This window comes from Pan paniscus, chromosome 1 (assembly GCF_029289425.2).
Source record: "Pan paniscus chromosome 1, NHGRI_mPanPan1-v2.0_pri, whole genome shotgun sequence".
NCBI classification, from domain to species: domain Eukaryota; kingdom Metazoa; phylum Chordata; class Mammalia; order Primates; family Hominidae; genus Pan; species Pan paniscus.
In genome coordinates this window covers 65,946,733-65,966,367 of record NC_073249.2, presented here as the reverse complement: position 1 = coordinate 65,966,367, position 19,635 = coordinate 65,946,733, and the positions used below count along the sequence as shown (strand labels likewise).

The window sequence follows — 19,635 nt, the reverse complement described above, 5'->3', positions numbered from 1 at the left end:
CTCGCTGGGGTTCCAGGCACCACTAGGGTATGAAAAAAAACTCCTGCAGCTAGCTCAGTGTCTGCCCAAATGGCTGCCCAGTTTTGTGCTTGAAACCCAGGGCCCTGGTGGTGTAGGCACCTAAGGGAATTTCCTGGCCTGTGGGTTGCAAAAACTGTGGGAAAAGCTTAGTATCTGGGCCAGAGAGCACCATCCCTCATGGCACAGTCCTTCACAGCTTTCCTTGGCTAGGGGAGGGAGTTCCCTGACCCCTTGCACTTCCCAGGTAAGCTGATGCCCCACCCTGCTTATGCTCGCTCTCCATGGGCTGTACTCACTGCCTGACCAGTCCCAGTGAGATGAACTGGGTACCTCAGTTGGAAATGCAGAACTCACCCACCTTCTGCATTGGTCTTGTTGCGAGCTGCAGACTGGAGCTGTTCCTATTCGGCCATCTTGCCAGATCCCCACATACTACACATATCTTATTTTTGCCCATATGTAAGAGTTTTTCCAGGTTAATAGCTATTAGGTGAATTTTGAGTTGATATGTGCAAGTTCTCTTCTTCAAGTTATTGCCAAACTGTTTTCCAAAATGGTGGTACCAATTTATGCTCTTATCCACAGTGCATAAGAGTTTCCCCTATTCCCTATCCTTGTCAATTCTTGGAATTGTCAGATTTCTTAATTTTTTTTGTTTTTGAGATGGAGTCTCACTCTGTCACCAGGCTGGAGTGCAGTGGCACAATTTGGGCTCACTGCAACTTCCACCTCCTGGTTTCAAGCGATTCTCCTGCCTCAGCCTCCTGAGTAGCTGGGACTACAGGTGCACGCCACCACGCCCAGCTAATTTTTGTATTTTTAGTACAGACGGGGTCTCACCATGTTGGCCAGGATGGTCTCGATCTCTTGACCTCGTGATCCGCCCACCTCGGCCTCCCAAAGTGCTGGGATTACAGGTGTGAGCCACCGTGCCCAGCCCAGATTTCTTAATTTTTAAAATCTAGATGATATAAAATAGAATCTCATTCTTTGCTCATCAATTCTTTATGCATCTCAGCTCGAGAACACTTTTTTTTTCCTTTGTACTTATTATTCTGAGGGTCTAACATTAACACATCTCTTTCTCTCTTTCTCTCTCTCTCTCTCTCTCTCTCTCTCCCCTTTCCTCTCTTTGGCCTTAAGATGTCTTTATTTTGTGTGCTTCTCAGAGTGATAGTTTAGATGACTATAGAATTATAGTTCTTTGAGTACATTGGAAATTTTCCATTGTCCTCTGCCTTCCATTGCACTGGAAGGGGAGCTAGCATAAAGTTTAACTTGTATTATTTTGAATGTAACATCTTTTCTCTATAACTGTTTAGATCATCTCTACATTTTTTGCTGTCCTGAAGTTTCATTCTTCTGTTTTTCCATGTGGGTTTCCTTTTATTTAACATTTTGGGGTACGAGGGCTTCTCAAATAGATGAATTGATGTCTTTCATCCGTCTGGAAATATCTCCAATTTTTTTCTTTTGAAATTTTACCTCATTCTCCTTTTGTAACTCTAGCAAGATTTATGTTTGCTTCTCTCACTCTCTGCTTATGTCCCTTAACCTCTCTTTTAGAGTTACTATCTTTTTCCTCTCTGAGTTGCATTCTTATTAATCTTAGGCCTGCCTTCCAATTCCGTAATTCTCTCTTCAGCTTTAATCTGTCCTTTAACTCAATCATTGATTTTTAAATTTCACTTATTGTATTATTTACTTCTAGAAGTTTTGTTTTGTTCTTTAAAAATCTTCTAGTCATTTTTTCAATGTCTTGCTTCCTATTTATATTTTTATTTTTTCAAGACATATTTGTCAAGAACTGTGAAGGCTATGAGATTTTAATTTTTTAAAATCCACAGTTTTGTGGATGTTGAAAGAAGACATGAGACTCTTGGCTAAGAGCAAAAGACTTTATTACTCACAGCAAGAGCAGCAGCCAGAGTGTCAACATGTTTGTTTTGGTTTTCTATGTTCCAATTCCTAGAAATGGGCCTAGATAGATACCTGCACAGGAAGGGAACATTGACCTTGGGAAACTTGCCATTTTATAGTAGGTAATAAACAAGCTGGCATTTTGTTTAAGGGGGAAGTATTAGCTCATCTCTCAAGTTTTCTTGCTACAAGCCCAATCCTGAAAAATAATCTGGGTAAAGATCAGCCAGGGCCTTGAATTTTTGGCATATATAGCAAGACATGTAGGAACAAGAGAGATCCATGGAGTAGTGTTGCCTAACAATATTAAATATAGTGATTTTGTATTCTGAGTGTGGTAATTCTAAAAACTGTGGGTCTCAGTGTACTATCTGTTGTTTCTTTTGGCTCTTGAACATGGTGTTTTTTTTCTTTGTGAGTTTTGTGATTTTTGACAGTGGGTTCATTTTTTTTTTTTTTTCTTGGAAAGAAGGAAATTTTCTCCAGAGAGAATTTGCATTTGCCTCTGGGAGCACTACCAACGGGAAACTACTTGAAAATAAATTCTTAGCTTGATGTTTTTCAGACCACTTAATGTGTCTACAGGCTAGAAATCTACAGATGGGCATGCTTGTGGTAGTAAATTCTAAGGAGAAAATGACTCCCTCTCTCTACCCCTCCTCAGCATCATATATAAAGATAGTCAACTTTCCTTGTATTGTCACAGAAGATATAGTATTACTAGCTCACCTTGATGCTGAGGGAATCACATTTTAGGGTCTCAGTTTTATGCAGTGGGGATTTCCTGTTAGATTCTCTCCCATAAGCTAACCTTGGGCTTTGTATATTGTTCCCTACTTGCTTTAAGGTAACAAGTCCTATGTTGGTTAGAGTAACATTAATGCTGTAACAAATACAGTATAAAATTTAAGTAGCTTAACATAATAAAAGTTTATTTCTCAATCATATAATAGTCCAATTTAAGTGTTTCTGGTGGGAGTGCCCCTGTTCTCCATGTGATAATTTAGGGACCAAGGCTACTTTCTTCTTGAAGCTCCACCATCCTCTGGGACCTGGGAATCTTTTGTATTCACCGGGCAATTCACAAAAAAAGAGGTTGAAGAAGACACACCCAATTCTTAACTCTCTTTGACCAGACATGCATTGTATTAGTTTACCTTCTATGACTGAGAATTAGTCCTGTTGTTCCATACAGATGTGAGGGATGTGTGATGGGGAGATGTAATCTCTGGCTGAGCTGCTACTTACCAGTGATGACTCAATACTATGGAAAGTGAAATACAAATTGAATTTTGGTGGGCAGTTAAGTGTCACAGAAAACAAAGTTTAAATTTACCTGGTTTGGCCAATGACGTCTGAATGGAAGCTGACTTCAATGCCTATCTGTGGGTTCTGCTTTCATTTACGTTTTGGCTTTTAAGAGTTCTTAATTTTTTGCCAGCCTGTCATGTATTAAAAAATATATTTTAGTTTTATTTTATCAAGTTTTTGTTTGTTTGTTTGTTTGTTTTAGTTATTTGTAGTGGGAGAGTGAACTAGGGTATTTAGTCCACTGTACTGCTGGAACTGAGTCCTACACACTCCTGTGAATTATTTAGAAATGTGATCTTAAAAGCTGAAAGTCTATTTTTTTAAACTTACCTTTTGAAAATTACTTAACTTGGTCAGAAAGTGGCATCTAGATAATGTTGAATTTCTATTTTTTGGCCATATTTAGTTAATTTTTTGGCCATATTTAGTTAAGTGCCTGCTTGCACATGAATATTCGTAACCGACATCTTGTAATCATTTAAAAGTTTTATGTAGTCACAAATCAGTTTGTCAAGTATATTTAAAATGAAAATATTATTTTCATTTTCAATGTAGTGATTAACTGTAACTATTCTATGCCTTTAAAATTCAAATATTTAAAATTTAAACAATAAATAATACCTATATGTAGTAGAAAATAATGAAATCTTTATTAAAGGGTTAAGTATGACAAATATCTTTATATAATTTCAGTACCTTTTTAAAAAAAATGAGCAAGGAAGCAATGGGAGAATTGGACATGTTTTGTGGTGATGTGTTCAATTTTTTGATTGGTGATTACATGGGTGTACGTATTTGTCAAAACTCATTCAACTATACATTTAAAATGGACATATTTTATTATATGTAAATGATACCTCAACAAAGTTGATCTTAAAAAACAGACAATGGGATGAGGGAATAGAATTAAATAAATAAATCAGTCATTGCCATACAGTGTGCTGTAATAAGTGTCCACAGGTATTTCGAGAGCTTAAGAGCATGTAATCCAGCATGAGTATGGGCACTCATAGGTGTGCATGTCAAGGAAAGGAAGCTTCTCACTGAGCTGATAGTTGAGTTCATTCTTTTTTTTTTTTTTTTTGACACAGAGTTTTGCTCTTGTTGCCCAGGCTGGAGTGCAATGGCGCAATCTCGGCTCACTGCAACCTCTGCCTCCCGGGTTCAAGCGAGTCTCCTGCCTCAGTCTCCTGAGTAGCTGGGATTACAGGTGCCTGCCACCATGCCCAGCTAATTTTTTGTATTTTTAGTAAAGACAGGGTTTCACCATGTTGGCCAGGCTGGTCTTGAACTCCTGCCCTCAGGTGACCCACCCGTCTCGGCCTCCCAAAGTGCTGGGAATAAAGGTGTGAGCCACTGCGCCCGGCCTGAGTTCATTTTTTTTTTTTTCTTTGAGATGGAGTCTTGCTCTGTCGTCCAGGCTGGAGTGCAACTTTGACCTCCCCGGTTCGCTTAAAGGAAAGGTAGAAACTAGCCTGGCAAATGGAATTTTTGAAGGGGAATTGGATCAAATATTTCTGGGTCAGGGAAAACTGTAAAGGGGAGTGTTAGAGAGAATGTCCTACCATTTAGAGCATCTGTAGCAGAAGAGGAATGGCAAGAGATGAAGCCAAGAGGAAACAAATAATGAAAGTCTTCACGTCTCTTACTTAGAAACTTAGGAAGTATCCTGTGGGCACTGCGCAGTCAATGAAAGGTTTTTGGCAGGCTAGTGACATGTTCAGATTTGTTTTTAGAAATGCTAGTCTGTCAGACATGTTTAGGATGGCCGAAAATACTTCAAAACCTCTCTAGCCCAGATTGCTGTCTCTCTTCTCTGTCCACACTATGCTAGCCAGTGCTCAAGTAGTGATTATTTGGGGTTGTTCTTTTTTTCATGATAGTAATTCTTCCTCTCCAACTAGACTGTCTGTCCTTGAGACCAGGCCTCTTAGTCTTCTTCTTTTTAAAAAATTTATATTCCCATATTGATAGGTCACCCCCTTAGTCTTAATTCTACTTCACTTATGACTCCCAAAGCACTGGTACTACTAGACACAGGTTGAAATAAATATTTGATGATTGACTGATGAATTATTTTCATTGTTTAATGGTAATACCTTGTTTCTCTAAATTGTAACATCAAGCAGAATGTTGTCATCTTTGGGTACTAAGGTGATTCATTTGACTCACCATTGGATAACACTTAGTTGGGTGGTTTTTTTTTTTTTTTTTTTTTTGTATTGCTGATTGAATTTGCACGGAGTCATCCACTATGCACTGGACTTATCTATGTTCAATGTTTTACAAGAATACCACAACGATATGCAATGTTCTCTATGGCTATCGAACAGAGATGTTCTCTACGTGAAATTAAACTGGTGAATGTCTGTATGGAGACTGGACATATGACCTCTTCTCTATCCAGCTCAGGAATGGGGCTTCACATTGTAAAATCACATTCTTGGAGGAGGAAACAGTAAGTGTTCATCATGCATGCTTTGGAGATTAAATCATACACATCTGAGAGACAGGAAGAGAGAAGTTTTTAAAAACTGGATGGCAATTTAGGCAAGCAGTGGGAGTGTATTGTATTAAACTGTGAAAAGCCAGCTATTTGCTGAATTGTAGTTTGATGACAGAGCTAGGGTCCTTCTTTATGATTCTGAATGAATTTCTATTTCACTCTGCCACAAATTTTCATATGAGGCAAAGGGATAGAAATTTACTTTCTAGGAAGTTATTAATATATAAAAATGCTTTGATATATGAATCTCTGAGATGGGTAAAATAGACATATCAGTAGTGAGAAATGGAATATTGAGACTGAATAATATTCTGTTGGGTTTACAAGAAAAAGAAAATATCATTTATTGAGCATCTATTCTGTGTCAGGAACTGCACTTGGTGCTTTCATATTTATTAATATATTTGTCACAGCCATAGGTACATTTTCATTTTACTCATAAGGATTATGAAGATTAGAGGTTAAGGCACATGCTCAAATATACATAACTGTTTGGTGGCAGAGTAAGATTGAAATTCATTTGTCTCTCATTTGTCTTTGTTCTATAATCTCCTCATGAAGCAAACTACCAAAACTGTTAAATCACTCTAATTTTACATTTAGTTTTCTTGTCCAGACCATAACCATTCCTGGCCAGGGCATCAATTTCAGCTCAATAACTGGTACCAATCTTGCTCTGTTAGACCTTGGCTTTGCAATGCCCATGTGAACAAATACCAGTGTGCCCATTGAGTCATAATCTTCTTCCATTCCTCAAAGTGCTGGCTCAGTTGGTGTGGCTAGGCTTCTATCTCAGTTCTCCTATATATCATCTGTCTTAGCCAGTTGGACTGCCACAATGAAATAGCACAGACTGGGTGGCTTATAAACGATAGAATTTTTTTTTTTTTTTTTGAGACGGAGTCTCGCTCTGTCGCCCAGGCTGGAGTGCAGTGGCACGATCTCGGTTCACTGCAAGCTCTGCCTCCTGGGTTCACACCATTCTCCTGCCTCAGCCTCCAGAGTAGCTGGGACTACAGGCGCCTGCCATCATGCCCGGCTAACTTTATATATATTTTAGTAGAGACGGGGTTTCACCGTGTTAGCCAGGATGGTCTCGATCTCCTGACCTTGTGATCCACCCACCTTGGCCTCCCAAAGTGCTAGGATTACAGGCATGAGCCACCGTGCCCAGCCAACAATAGAAATTTCTCTCTCACAGCTCTGGAGGCTGGGAGTCTGACATCAGGATGCCAGCATATTTGGGTTCTGGTGAGGTTCCTTCTCTGAGTTACAGATGGTGTCTTCTCAATGGGTCCTCATGTGGCAGAAAAAGTTGGAGAGCTCTTTGGGGTCCCTTTTATAAGGGCATGAATCCCATTCATGAAGACTCCACCCTCATGACCTTATTGCCTCCCCAAAGCTCTGCCTCCTAATATCATCACACTGAGGGGGTTCTGTTTTCAACCTAACAAAGTTTGGGAACACAAACATTCAGTCCATAGTAGGACCCAGTTTCTCAGAGAGACTGTACCTATTTAAATGGTGCCCTTAACTCCATCCTATTTGAATAGAACTTAGAACTCTGTTAGGCTCCATGTAGCTCTGTCTTCTGCATAATTGAGCTCTGTTCCACTTACCCCAAGCTATTAATTGGGGTCTAATTGTAAACAGTCTGTTTGGAACCTGGCTATTTTTACCCAATCCCTGAACTCCTGTTGCTTTCTTGGATATGAAAGCTTGCCAGAATCACATCAGAGTTTTCCTATGCCCTTGTTTTGTGTTCCTTCTGAGCTTGGTTAGTCACGTGCAGCCATAAGAGATACAAGAGAGGCTCAGGAAAAAACAAAGGTTATTACACTTGCAGGTCCTAGAGAGAGGAGATATTCTGCATGGGAAGACACGATTGTGGTCATAAGGCAGAAGACAGGAGTGAGTGGGAAGCTTAGATTACTTCTGTATTGGGGTTTTTGAGGAAAAGGCATGCCAGGGCAGGGAGAATGTTTGGGATTGGTTAGTTTGAACACTTTTGGTGGGTTTTGTGCTATAGGAGTAGTTTCTAGTTGCCTAGTACCTGGCCCTGGGATGATTAAGGCAGATAAATACTGTCTCCTGAAGTATCCAGGCCAAACAGAGGAGATAAGGCTCTTGCTTGGTTAATTTGCACATCAAAGGTATGCTCTCTGACTTTTGTTATCTTTAAGAATTAGCTAGCCCAGGGAAGGCAGTCTCTCCCAGTTGTAAAGTTTTTAAAGACATCAAAACATCATAATATACAGAAAATTAAAAAATATTTACAATACAGTCCTTGGGACACATCTTACCAAACAGCCTGCTACTACCATGGGACACATACCTCTAGTCAGGGAAGTCTCTCCAGCTCCAGTTTGTCAACTGTCTTATTCTTTTCCATTGGCCCTTGTTGCCAGTCTCAAGATTCCTTGTGATTAAGACCACCTGAATATGACATGATGCATTTAATAAGTTTCTTAGTCTAAACTAAAGGTGGATACTGAGGATATTAAAGCTTTCATTATGGTTAAATTTCACTGTTGGTATTAGAATGTGCTCAAGTATCACCTCTTCCAGGAAGACATCCTTGATTTTTCTGGTCAGGGTTAGTGACCCTCCTGTGTGGTACTGTAATATCTCTGCATATCTATCTTATAAGACTCATCACATTAATGGTACACACATACCTCGTGGATACCTGGTTTGTTTCCAGACCACCTCAGTAAAGCAAATATTGCAATAAAGTAAGTCACATAAATTTTTTTTTGTTTTCCCAGTGCATATAAAAGTGATGTCTACATTATACTGTAGGCTATTAAGTGTGCAAGAGCATTATATCTAAAAAGTACATATCTTAATTTAAAAATACTGTATTTCTAAAAAATGCTAATGATCATTTGAGCCTTCAGCAAGTCATAATCTTTTTGCTGGCAGAGGGTCTTGCCTCAATGTTGATGGCTGCCGGCTGATCAGAGTGGTTGGTTGCTGAAGGTTGCAGTGGCTGTGTTTCTTAAAATAAGACATTAATGAAGTTTGTCATATCCATTGACTCTTCTTTTCTTGAAAGATTTCTCTGTAGCATGCAATGTTGTTTGATAGCATTTTACTCACAGTAGAACTTCTTTCAAAACCAAAGTCAGGCTGAGCATGGTGGCTCCCACCAGTCATCCCAGCGCTGTGGGAGGCTGAGGTAGGAGGATTGCTTGAGGCCAGGAATTTGAGACTAGCCTGGGCCATATAGCAAGATCCAGTCTCTGCAAAAAAAAAAAAAAAAAAAAAAAAACCTGGGTGTGGTGGTGTGTGCATGTAGTCCCAGCTACTCAGGAGGCTGAGGTGAGAGGCTTGCATGAACCTCAGCAATCCTCACTCAGGAGGCTGTAGTGAGGTATGATTGCACCACTGCACTCCAGCCTGAGCAAGAGAGCAAGACCCTATCTTTAAAAAACAAACAAAAAATGAAGTCAGTCCTCCCAAACCCTGCTGCTACTTTATCAACTAAGTTTATGTAATATCTAAATCCTTTGTTGTCATTTCACCACATTCGCAGCCCATTCCTCAGGAGTAGATTCCATCTCATCTCAAGAAACCACAGTCTTTGCTTATCTATAAGAAGTCACTCGTTGTCCATTCAAGCTTACTGTGAGATTGCAGCAATTTAGCCTATCTTTGGGCTCCACTTCTAATTCTAGTTCTCTTGCTATTTCCATTGCACTGGCAGTTGCTTCATCCATTGAAGTCCTGCACCCCTCAAAGTCATTCATGAGGGTTGAAATCAACCTCTTTTAAACTTCTGTTAATGTTGATATTTTGACCTTCTCTCATGAATTATGAATGTTCTTAATGACATCTAGAATGGTGAATCCTTTCCAAAAGATTTTCAATTTACTTTCCTAGATCCATCAGAGGAATCATTATCTATGGCAGCTATAGCCTTATGAAATATATTTCTTAACTAATCAAACTTGAAAGACAAAATTACTCTCTGACCTATGAAATGAAATGGATATTGTGCTATGAAATGCTGTGAAATGGATATTGTGTTAGCAGGCATGAAAACAACAATCTCCTTGCACATCTCTGGCTCTTGGGTGACCAGCCACATTGTCAATGAGCAGTAATATTTTGAAAGGAATATCTTTTTTTCTAAGCAGTAGTCTCAATAGTGGGCTTAAAATATTCAGTAAGCTGTATATGCTGTAAATAGATGTGCTATCATCTAGGCTTTATTGCTCCATTTATAGAGCACAGCCAGAATAGATGTAGCATAATTCCTAAGGGCTCTAGGATTTTCAGAATGGTGAGTATTTGCTTTAACTTAAAGTAAGCAGCTGCATTAGCCCCTAGCAAGAGAATCAACCTCTTCTTTGAAGCTTTGAAGTCAGGCATTGACTTTTCCTCTCTAGCTATGATAGTCCAAAACGGCATCTTCTTCCAATATAAGACTATTTTGTCTACATTGAAAATCTGTTGTTTAGTGTAGACACCTTCATCAATGATCTTAACTAGATCTTCTGGATAACTTTCTCTTGCTGTAGCTTCTGTATCAGCATTTACTGCTTCACCTTGCACTTTTAAGTTATGGAGATGTCTTCTTTTCTTAAACATCATGAACCAACCGCTGCAAGCTTCAAACTTTTTTTCTGTAGCTTCTTCACCTCTCTCAGCCTTCATAGAACTGAAGAAAGTTAGGGCTTTGCTCTGGATTAGGCCTTGTTAAAGGGAATTTTGTGGCTAGTTTGATCTTCTGCCAAACCACTAAAACTTTCTGCATATCAGCATTAAGGCTGTTTTGCTTTATCATTCATCTACTCACTGGAGTAGCATTTTAAATTTCCTTCAAGAACTTTTCCTTTGCATTAACAGCTTGGCTAACCATTTGGCACAAGAGGCTTAGCTTTTGGCCTGTCTCGGCTTTTGACATGCCTTCCTCACTAAGTGTAATCATTTCTAGGTTTTGATTTAAAGCAAGAGATGTGTAACTCTTCCTTTCATTTGAACACTTAGAGGCCATTGTAGGGTTATTAATTGGCCTGATTTCAATATTGTCATGTCTCAGGGAATAGAAAGGCATGAGGAGAGGGAGAGAGACAAGGGAACAGCCAGTCAGTGGAGCAGTGAGAACACACACAGCTTTGATCAATTTTTTTCCAGCCTACATCATGCTTTGAATACATAATAGTAATTTAAAAGTTTGAAATATTGCGAGAAAATTACCAAAATGTCCAGAGACATGAAGTGATCACATACTGTTGAAAAAATGGCAAGACCTGCTTGATGCAGGGTTGCCACAAACCTTCAATTTGTTATGCAGCCAACAAACATATGAAAAGAAGCTCATCATCACTGGTCATTAGAGAAATACAAATCAAAACCACAATGAGATACCTTCTCACACCAGTTAGAATGACCATCATTAAAAAGTCAAGAAACAACAGATGCTGGAGAGGGTGTGGAGAAATAGGAATGCTTTTACACTGTTGGTGGGAGTGTAAATTAGTTCAACCATTGTGGAAGACAGTATGGCAATTCCTCAAGGATCTAGAACCAGAAATGCCATTTGACCCAGAAATCCCATTACTGGGTAGAAACCCAAAGGATCATAAATCATTCTACTATAAAGATACATGCACATGTATGTTTATCGTGGCACTGTTCACAATAGCAAAGACCTGAAACCAATCCAAATGCCCATCAATGATAGACTGGATAAAGAAAATGTGTCACACATACACCATGGAATACTATGCAGCCATAAAAAAGATGAGTTCATGTCCTTTGCAGGGACATGGATGAAGCTGGAAGCCATCATTCTAAGCAAACTAACACAAGAACAGAAAACCAGACACCACATATTCTCACTCATAAGTGGGAGCTGAACAATGAGAACACATGGACACAGGGAGGGGAACATCACACACTGGGGCCTGTCAGGACATGGGGACTAGGGGAGAAATAGCATTAGGAGAAATACCTAATGTAGATGACGGGTTGATGGGTGCAGTAAACCACTATGGCACATGTATACCTATATAACAAACCTGCACATTCTGCACATGTACCCCAGAACTTAAAATATATATATATATAAAAACACAGTATCTACTAAGTGCTATAAAGTGAAGCACAAGAAAACAAGCTGCCTATACTTTTATATTTACATATTGTTGTCTCTCAAACTAAAATGTAAGCTCCTCAAGGGCAGGGCCTCTGTCATAATCCATCTTTATGTGCCCAGTATTATTCACAGTATCTGGCACATAGTGAGAACCTAACAAGTACTTATTAAATAGAGAAAATGTGTAGAGGGACTAAGAGGTTGGTCTCCAGAGACAGACTGGCCATGATGTGCAAATTCCTTAATCTGTATTTCCGTTTCTTTATCTATAAAGTAGGTACACTAATAGGATTGTTATGAGAATTAATTGAGTTATAATATGTAAATTGCTTAGAATATAGCTTGGTACATAATAAGCAATAGATGTAGACTTTTATTATTATTGAGTGAATCAGTGGGGAAAGAGTACAAAATGTTACACCACATGGGCCCACCAATTGTACAATAGTTGCTTTTGACTCCTGCTGCCTGAATTCAAGATTTCCCTCACATTCTGGAGAGCCCCACACTCCAGGATCCTTTGTTTTTAAGTGCCTGCAGAATTTGTACTGGGTGACACAGTTGTTTGGCTCCAATGAGACTACCCTGCTAATATTTGTAAAGGGTGACCTTTCAGAAAGGAAGACAATTGGCCTGAACTAAATAGCATTGTGTTGAGATACAAAAATTATTTGCAGGGGAGACCAGATATGGGTGTATTATTACCACAACACCAGGACTTCAGTCCAGGGTTCTCCTGCTCACCACACAGAAAGCCAATCACTGAGATAATGAGCATTGCCAGGGAAGAAGGGTTTGAGTGCTTCAGCCAAGGAGATGGGAGACCAGTCTCAAATCTGTCTCCTCAACTGCCTAAAATTAGGGGCTCATGTGGCAGGGAAGAAATGTAACCATGTATGGGAAAACAGGAATCAGGGAGGAGTAAGGAAGAGGAATTGATCAATAGGAAGTAGATGGTCAGTGGGCAGTTATTATGGGTGAGGGGTCTGGCATCCCATTGTCCAGATGTGGTGATCTGGTAAGTTTCAGTTCCTTGATACTATCTGGGAGCCCTAATGGTTTCCTGAGAAAGGAACTCAGATAATACAAATATAAGTTTTTCAAGTTTTAATACTGAGAGGGTCAATTTCTATATTTATTCAAAAGAAACCATAAACATCACTTCTATGGGACAATTGGGCTGGTTCCAGTCCCGATCTTTCTATTTATCAGTTCCTCAATCATGGAGAATATGGTTGTCGATCTTTCGGGCTGCTTCATGCTAAAAAGGGGGCATTGTGAGCAGCTCCATACCATGGGTAACCACGTGGCCACCCAGGAATCAAACGTTAATTTAATATCATAGTTTTCTTCTGTGATACAATCTTTATGTCTCCAATCCACTACTTCCACCAAAGACAAATCATAGCATGACTAACCTACCTGAAAAATAAGCATCAGTCCCACTATACTTGGCCTGATTACCCATATAAAGTGCAGCAAGAATCATTGTCCATATAGGCTCTTCTACATTGGCTTTGCTGGAACCTCTCACAAGGAATCAGATTCAACCTCCAAAGGCCTCTCAAGCCTAGCCAAGGATCCATCTGTGTCTACAGATATGTGCATGAATTGCGTGAACTCCTCTCTTTCCAAGGCCCCAAAAGAACTTGTGGTTCCTGGGCCTGCCAGGAAGGTGACTCTCTACTTACCACAGGCCAGGAACCCTGCAAAGGAACTGCATAGACAAGGTATGAGGCATCTTTCTAAGGGGTTCTCATTGGTTCTATAAAATCAATGTGAATTCCTCAAAGCTGTGTGCTCATATCCCAAAACATGCCATTTTAGTCCAAGTCCTAGAAAATAACCAGTGCCTCCAATTGTTTCCAAATATAAGAGAAAACAGATTCTTACTGATCTTGCAAACAACCACATTGCAATGAATTAAGAACATTCACAAAGTTTCTAAATTCTGGATAAATCTGTCAGAGAGGGAGAAATATGCCTCATTTCTGTATACTCAATTGTTAAAGGCTATAAACAGCTCAAAAGAAAAAAATTCTGAAGACTCTGAGAAACAAAACAAAAAGAATCAGTAATGTTTCAAACAAAAAAGAGCCATGAAAATTATTTCAATCCTCCTGTAGTTCAGTCCATGCAATCAGCTCTTGTTCTGCTTTATATTAGGTTAGCAGTCTTTATGAACACATCAGCCTTTCAATTAGTGTCCTGGAAGTTTTCTCTCTGGTCCAATGGCACAATCTCCAAAGTTATCAGAAACCTGCAATCAGGAGTCCTTTTCATGAACTCTCCCAAGGAAGCCCTGGGTTGTAGCTGATTATAAGCTGCTTTTTGAGAAGAATCAAAGCAAAACAACAATTGTGGATGATAAAAATCTTAGGATAGCTATAGTCAAAGACACAATTGACAAGAAAGTTTGATTATTTCTGTGGCATCCAACAATTTAACATAAAAATCATAATTTTTACTAATAACATATTGAGACATATCAGAATTTCAGGAATCTCATACAATCCTAGAACATGTCTATATATAAATATAACCCAAAGAAATAATGCTAAATGATGAGTTAATGGGTGCAGCACACCAACATGGCACATGTATACATAGGTAACAAACCTGCACGTTGTGCATATGTACCCTAAAACTTAAAGTATAATAATAATAAAATTAAAAAAAAAAAAGAAAGTTAAACACCATCTTGGCCAGGTGTGGTGGCTCACACCTGTAATCCCAGCACTTTGGTAGGCCGAGGCGGGCGGATCATGAGGTCAGGAGTTCAAGACCAGCCTGGCTAACATGGTTACCACTAGAATCTTCAAACCAGTACAACACTTGTACATACTTTGTTTTCAAGTACACACATGAAGGCCCAACAATGATAAGGTTTGGGATCAAAAATCACTAGAATGTCTCACTTTTCTTTTTTTACTACTACTTAATTCAAGTGACTGTCACTTAATATGAATAATGGTAAACACAGCTAAAGTAATTTGAGAGAAACTCCAGTCAATATAATTTTCTAAAGGACAAGGTCAATCTTTCCCGAACATTAAAACTTTGTACCCATATCAAGTTTTTCCTCATTTTCTAAAGGAAAAGATCTGAAACCAACTCAAATTATTGACTAAATTGAATTACCTTGGAAATAAACACCATTTAAATATATCCACTCCCATCTACTTTTCCAAATAGCAAAATATTGTACTATTTCTGTTCAGAACTTATAAAAGTAAGTCTTTTAATTTTGTCCAGGAGCTTTATAAACTCTTATAGATCATTAAAGGAAAGCATAACCAATGCTAATGATCCTATAGATCATTAGAGGAGAGCAAAACCAATCCAAGTTTAAAAGGCTGGTGTGCTCTATCATTTTTTTTTTGAGGCTTGACAAAGGTAGCTTATGAATTTTAGATAGATAGAGCAAATGATGAATGTTGGAAAAACATGGGAAACCAAATGGCTATCCACAGAACCAAATGCAAGCTTTTCATTAGGAACTGAAAACTCATGGCTGGGTATAGTGGCTCACCCCTGTAATCCTAGCACTTTGGAAAGCCAAGGTGGGAGCATTGCTTGAGACCAGGAGTTTGAGACCAGCCTGGGCAATATAATGAGAACTTGTGTCTACTAAAAATTAAAAAAAAAATTAGCCAGATGTGGTAGCATGCATTTATAGTCCCAGCTACTCGGGAGGCTGCAGTGGGAGGATAGCTTGAGCCCAGGAGTTTGAAGTTGCAGTGAGCTATGATCATGGCATTGCCCTCCAGTCTATTCAGCCTGGGCAGCAGAGCAAGACCCTGTCTCAAAAAAAAAAAAAAAAAAAAAGAAACTAAAGAACATCAATGTATATTGATATGTATAAGTAATATGTATATATAAGTAAAACCCAAAGGAGAACAAACAGCAAATAAATGAAAATTAAAAGCAAAAACAGATAAACAGGAAGCCCCAAATTTTTCTCTTACTCAGATTACCTTGGAGGCTACAGTGTTACCCACAGCCTAAAACACAAAAGCACGTGACGGATATTTTGCTCCTGATATGCAAATGAATGTTCTTAAGTCCACCAACGCCCCTATACATTTTGTGCAATTAAGAAATTCACTTCAGGGATGTGACCAGTTAAGTACTTTAGTGCTAGTACTATCTATGCAGAATAGAAAATATAGTGTGAAACAAATCAATGCAAGCATTTAGTGAAATTTGGCTCCATGCTAAATCTGGCTTCGTGCTCAACAATATTAAAAAAGAATTGCTGGCCGGGTATGGTGGCTCACACCTGTAATCCCAGCACTTTGTGAGGCCGAGGTGGGCAGATCACCTGAGGTCAGAAGTTGGAGACCAGCCTGGCCAACAAAGTGAAACCCCATCTCTACTAAAAATACAAAAATTAGCTGGGTGTGGTGGTGTACACCTGGAATCCCAGCTACTCAGGAGGCCAAGGCAGGAGAATCGCTTGAACCCAGGAGGCAGAAGTTGCAGTGAGCTGAGACAGTGCCACTGCACTGCAGCCTGGATGGCAGAGTGAGACTCCGTCTCAAAGAAAAAAAAAATTGCCCAACTGCCATGTATTTCTTTAAAATATTTCTTGTTTTACTTTATCAAGACTAAGAGCTTTAACTATGAGCAATGTTAATTAGCCCAATATCTCAAATTTTCTCTCAGGTTTTAAAGAATATTTTACTGTCTAAACTTCCGTCTTCTCTGTATGTGCATGAAGGTAGACACACAGAGAAACAGAAAAAAAAAAAAACTACATATGACTTACACAGAACAACAGAAGGACCATGCATGGACTTTCTGTTTTGTCTTAAATTCTCTTTATTTTTAAATAGCCAGTTATTTTATTTTAGGACAAAAATTTACCATTCCAAGATTCTTTCTCATACAAAATTCTTTTTTACTTTGTAACCTTTTTTAAAAAACCGAAAATACATCTTCATATCCATAACTTTCTTCACATCTCTCTCCCCTACTTACCAGTTCTATTCTACCTTATTTCATAAATAACCTTTTCAAGCCCATAATTTGAACTAACCTTTAGATAACTTTTTTTTTTTTTTTTTTTGGAGACAGGGCCTTTGCTCTGTTGTGCAGTCTGAAGTGCAGTGGTGTGATCACAGCTCACTGCAGCCTTGACCTCCTGGACTCAAGCAATCCTCCCAACTTAGCCTCCCGAGTAGCTGGGACTACAGGCATGTGCCACCACACCTGGCTAATTAGGAAAAAAAAATTGTAGAGATGAGGTCTTACTATGGTGCCCAGGCTGGTCTCAAACCCATGGGTTCAACTTATCCTCCTGCCTTGGCCTCCCAAAATGCTGGGATTATAGGCATGAGCCAGCCAGTAACTTCTGAATTAAACAAAATTATTCTTTTTCTCAGCAATTTTATATACGGAATTACATATTACATATTAACTACAATTCTTATTCTTAGTATCCTTAAATTTTAGTGAAAACCTAGGAAGCAAGAAATCCTGAACTGTCATATAAGATATTAGCATTTTATAGATAAGGACCATTCCACAATTTTTGGAAATATGTTTCCCTGTATCATAACCTTTTCTTAATTGGGAATTACCTAGACATCTAATGAACATCAAAAATGATTTTAAGATTTTAAATTACATCATGCCATTTCTATTTCATTCAGTTTTTTCATTTTTAACAGTTTTACCTAGATTACTTATGAGAACTGAGATATTAGACAAAGCTAGTTGTCATTTCCTTGTTAACAATTTTGTAACCTGTGAATAGCAGTAAGGTCCTTAAAGTTAACTACATGGGTATTTTCACCAATACTCAGAAGACTCAGCTATATTCATTAAACCAACAACATTAAATTAGTCTTATTTGGCAAAAATTGCACAAAGATCATTTTGTTTTGGCTGAGTTTATAGCTTTATAATCTTCTGTGCCAAACCCTGACACCTCAAAATATCTACAGAGACAAATACAAAACCCAGACAAAAATGTATGCTGACAATTCCAAAGTCATATCTACTTTTATCTTACCAATAATTTTAAAGCTAGATTGCTTATTAAAGATTTACATAAGTCACATGAACTTGAAACATGCTTGGATAGATTTAATTATGAGCTTTCTTTTATTTGTAAGCCAATTTGGTAGACACAACATATAACATAATAAATGTTACACAATACATAAACATGTAAACATAATACACAAACATAAAGCTCCAATAGCTTTTACTTTGGAACTCTGTAGCCATGAGATAGTAATACAAACTCACCAGTTTACAAACACGTTCACGTGGCTACACTTTGTTTACCCTGATAGGTAATCTAATGAAGGCTGAGACCCAAAATTTTGGGTAAGGTCGTTTCCATGGCAGTTTGATTTTTAAAGGCCAAACCTCCTCATACTCCAAAGAACACTGAGGTCAAACAGCACCATAAAACATCATGTATTAACCAGGCCTGACCCAGCTTAGAACAGCAGCATAAAAGTCTGGATACATGAAATTCCATCCCACTTTTTCTTTAAACATCAAAATGAGGCCCATGGAAAGGCCACACTTCTCTAGATTGCAAAGAATATTGGGGCAAAATAGTATTACAAAAGATCAGTTTATAAAATTCTGATTTCCCATGACTTTATTAACACACATATGTAGACAATCATCAAAACACCATCCAACTGCTGCAGCAACAAGCCCCAAGCATGTCCAGACTGAAACAGTCCAGGTGCTTTTCTCTCTCAATTGGTTGGGCTTGTTTAACCTGCAAAAGGAAACTCCTTCAGAATTCCCCTAATTGAGAGGAGCAGATCCTGCTGTCTGTTACCCATGAAAGACATCATCTGTCCAGATGCAGATGACAAATTTCAAAGGCTGTTCTTCCTAGGTGATCAGGAATGAAGTTGGAGCCAGCAGTGATGGTACCAGAGAGACAGAGAGAGAGAGACTGAAACCCATCTCTGGCCAAAAAAGGGGTTAGGCAGCTGCCTAGGAGGGCTTCTGAAACTCCTGGCCCATGCATTCCCAATAAGGGAACCAAAATCTGTTACCAAAACACCGGGGGTTCAGTCTAGGTCGTGCTGCTCACCACACAGAAAGCCAATTACTGAAATATTGCCAGGGAAGAAGGCTTTAATTGGGTGCTTCGCTTGAGGGGAGAGAAGACCAGTCTCAAATCCGTCTCCTCAACTAAAATTAGGGGTTTATGTGGCAAGGAAGAAATGTAACCATATGTGGGAAAACAGGAATTAGGGAGGGAAAAGGAGTAGTTGGGCAACAGGAAATAGGAAGTCAGGCAATCATGACGGGTGAGGGGTGTGGCATCTCATTGTCCAGATGTGTTGATCTGGTAAGTTTCAGTTCCTTGATACTTTCTGGGAGGTCTTATGGTTGGTTTCCTGAGAAAGGAACCCAGATCAGACAAACTTTTTCAAATTTTAAGCCTGGAAGGGTCAATTCTATGCTTAGTCAAAAGAAACCATAAAGATCAGTTCTATGAGACAATTGGGCTGGTTTCAGTGTTAGAACCACTCATCTCTACTCCCTCCCTCCCCTGTGGATGAGGTGGTACTATACTCCAGTAAGCATTGTGCTTCTCAGAGGAAGTGTTCCTGAACCCAAGTGGAAGGCTGGGTTATAAACCTTACCTTATCCTGGCTGCTCAGCTGATGGTTATTTGAATGGGAAAAGGCAAAACTTCTCCAAGAGGATAAAATGAGATAGGACTTATTTCTAGAGTGCTTGGTCCTGTAAAAATCTATTGGACATTTGCAGCCAATTTAGCCCT

General features: G+C 38.9%; 1 protein-coding gene across 9 annotated transcripts in view; it reads left to right on the top strand.

Moving 5' to 3' along the window:
• The window catches only part of RGL1 (ral guanine nucleotide dissociation stimulator like 1), a 291,840-nt gene that overhangs the window by 115,595 nt on the left and 156,610 nt on the right, over window positions 1-19,635 (top strand). The window lies entirely within an intron of this gene.